Here is a 3,380-nt window from a genome sequence, read left to right as displayed (position 1 = left end):
CTCAAGGAGGAAATTCACTACTTAGGGCATGTTATTCTAGTTGGTGGGCTATATATGGATGAATCCAAGGTGGATGCCATTAGAAGGTGGACTTCTCCCAGAAATCTAGAAGAGTTACTTATTTTATTGGGATTTGCATGTTTTTAACTATGCTTACATTGATGTTCCAGTGATGTACCAACTAAAAGCCGAGGGGAAAACCTTTCAAGCTTCTTTAATTAAAACCCATTCCAAAGTCTACACAAAGAGAAAGGTTATGTGTGGCAGAGAGATTTGAATACATGGACCGCAAGTACGAGTTGAGTCGCAAGGCTATTCAAGCAAGGGCCCTCATTAGGGGCTTGGAAGCCTGGGATTGTATCAACAAGAAGAAAGTACGATGCACCAAAGTGACTTTCTCCTTGACTTCATGGGGGCTTGTATGCAAAAGGCTGATGGTGTGCTAGCAATGAAGAAAGATGCTATAGTGAAGAAGATACGGAAAGGCTACAAACGCCATGTGACTCTCTCTCTCTCTCTCTCTCTCTCTCTTTGTTTATTGCCCATCAATGCCTGGGTCTACACTATCTAACATTGCCCAGGTTTACATAACCCATTTGTGCAGCGGCATGTTCGAAGCTTGAGTCCCATAAGTGAGGATGAAGAGACAGGGGAAGAAGATGGTACCAGTGATGGTGACGGCGGGATGATGAAGAATTTGATGATGGCCAAGGGAGTGACGAAGAAGGTCAAGGGGATCTTGAAGAAGAGAAAGATGGGGACAGGAGTGACAAAGGGATTGAGGGCAATGGGGTTGATGGAGATAGTGGCAGGAGTGAGAGTGGTAAAAGCGACGATGGTGGCAGGGATGATGGAAGTGATGAAGGGGATGATACTAGTGCTCAAGGCAAGGATGCATCAACAGATGGGGATGGGGAAGGTGAGGCAGGTGAGAAGGTGTCAATGGATGAGGACTCCACATCACACCTGAGTGGAGATGGTGGCACCCCTGGAGCAACAGTTGTCCTTGCGTTGCTTAGGTTGGTTTAGACCCGATGCATTGATGGAGCTTTTCTGTATTACATCTCTCAAGTTATTGCTATGTAGATTTTGGATGACATGAGTGTTGCTATGTTTTGAATGTTAATATCTTTGCCTTAATGCTATATCTAACTATGCTGAAGCTTCTAACCAGCTAAGGAGTTCTTGTTAATGGCTTTGGGTAAAATCTCTCTCTCTCTCTCTCTCTTTGTTGCCTCGGTTTGCTCTTGCCCTATACTGCCAAGGTTTACAATGGGATACTAATGCCTTGGTTTACGGTTGCCTTGTAATGCTTGCATTTCCATTTGCATGTGGTATACAAATTCTCTCTCTCTTTCTCTCTCTCTCTCTCTCTCTCTCTCTCTCTCTCTCTCTCTCTCTCTCTCTCTCCCCCCCCCCCCCCCCCAGGTTTACACCTGCCATGCAATGCCTACGTTTATATTTGCATTTGGCGTGCAAAGCCCCCCCCCCCCCCCCTCCCCCCCCTTTCCCCTCACTCTCTTCCCCATTGATGCCAAAAGATGATCTTGCCCTAAATTGCCTGGGTTTACACTATGCTAAACAATGCCTTGGTTTACACTTGCACATGGTATACAAGGTCTCTCTCTCTCTCTCTCTCTCTCTCTCTCTCTCTCTCTCTCTCTCTCTCTCTCTCTAATGCCTGAAGATACTCTTGCCCTAAATTGCTTGGGTTTACACTACGCTAACAATGCCTTGGTTTACTTTTGCACATGGTATACAAAGTCTCTCTCTCTCTCTCTCTCTCTCTCTCTCTCTCTCTCTCTCTCTCTCTCTCTCTTTCTCATAACATGTCTTCAGTTCAACTCTCCTCACCGGATAGATCCTTAAGGTTAGTTGGGATAGTTTCCTACGAGGTTAAAACCATCTTCTTCTACTTATTTTTCTTCTTCTTCTTCTTCTCTTTCTCTCTCTCTCTCTCTCTCTCTAAGATTGATAGGCAATGTTCTATTAATTTCAAGCTTAAATACTTCTTAGTTATGCTTGACAAGATGTGTATTTCCCACCTTTGTTTTATTTGTGCCCCCTTCTTCAAGAAGACGACATATAGTTAGCTATTATATGAAAACTCGACAATGTTTGTGGCAATGCCATTGTTCCGGATGTCCCAATGCTACCAAACATGGCTACTAGCTCTTCGCCTTGCATCTCCCTTTTCTTGGACATCTATGAACACTCGAGATGAATTTTTTTCTAAGAACCTAAAAATGTACACATGGGCAACAAATGAGAGGTAAATTGACCATATTTGAATGCTTTGGCACTCTCTCTCTCTCTCTCTCTCTCTCTCTCTCTCTCTCTCTCTCTCTCTCTCTCTCTCTCTCTCCCCCCCACCACAACCACTAATGTCTGGGTTTACTATTGCCCTTAACCGCCTGGGCTTACACTAGATTGTCTATGCCTTGGTTTACACATGCATATGGTATACAAACTCTCTCTGTCTCCCTCTCTCAGCACATTTAGAAATGCCTTCACAAAAGGGAAAGTTCCAGTAGAAACATTTGTGCATGTAAACTTGAAGAAACTTTACATCTCTCAATTTTAGAAAATTGGGAGTTGTCCGATGGAACAAAACACCTAAACATGAAAAACCTAATTTTTAGAGAAGAGCATAGACAAAAACTGGGGCTGATTTACAAAGACTTAATCTTGGGAAAGTTCACGTTTTTTATAAAAGTACGTTGCAATGCCTTGATGCCCACACATTCAAAATGCAATGAGTCTTGCATGAGAGTTGGAGCCCTCATACAAGACCACCTCTCGACTAATCAGAACATCAAGTGTATCTCGTGCTCCTTATCGTGATGCTAGTGGCAATAGTGCGTGACACGTTTGGCACGAGTCCACACTCTTGGTCCAACAACAATCTATTGCCCCTTTGATGCTTCTTCCTAAGCATGCCCATTTATGTTGAGGGTTAAGGCCTTCCAACAACAATGAATATGGTGAATCCAATGAAGTATAAACCTAGGCCTAGATAGGCTAGACATAAACCTGGGCAGGAGCAAACCAATTCACATTTCAATACAAAAGATATAAACTCAGGGACACAAAGCCTTATTAGGATAATCTGTGTGTGTGTGTGTGTTTTTGTGGGCATATGTACAATTGTCCACACAAAAGGGAAAGTTAAGGCAAAAACACAAGTTTTTACAAACACGGGTAACATTGCATCTTTTGGTTTCAAAAAAATTACAATGTTTGTTTAAAACTTTACCAAAATTTACAAAAAAATTTAAAAATTTCAATATTTAGACAAAAGCACAGAGTGAGACTCAGGAAAGTTTAGAGTTTTTCACAAAAGTACAATGTGATGCCTTGATGCCCACACATTCTCAATG

At 42.5% G+C, this 3,380-nt stretch overlaps 1 pseudogene; it reads left to right on the top strand.

Moving 5' to 3' along the window:
* Positions 1–745: 745 nt before the first annotated feature.
* Positions 746–1,102, top strand: LOC147453813 (uncharacterized; annotated as a pseudogene).
* The last annotated feature ends 2,278 nt before the right edge of the window (positions 1,103–3,380 follow it).

Source organism: Adiantum capillus-veneris, chromosome 7 (genome assembly GCF_014529385.1).
Source record: "Adiantum capillus-veneris isolate H3 chromosome 7, ASM1452938v2, whole genome shotgun sequence".
Taxonomy (NCBI): Eukaryota; Viridiplantae; Streptophyta; class Polypodiopsida; order Polypodiales; family Pteridaceae; genus Adiantum; species Adiantum capillus-veneris.
Note: the sequence above shows the minus strand (reverse complement) of the source record. Positions and strands in the feature narration are given on the sequence as shown.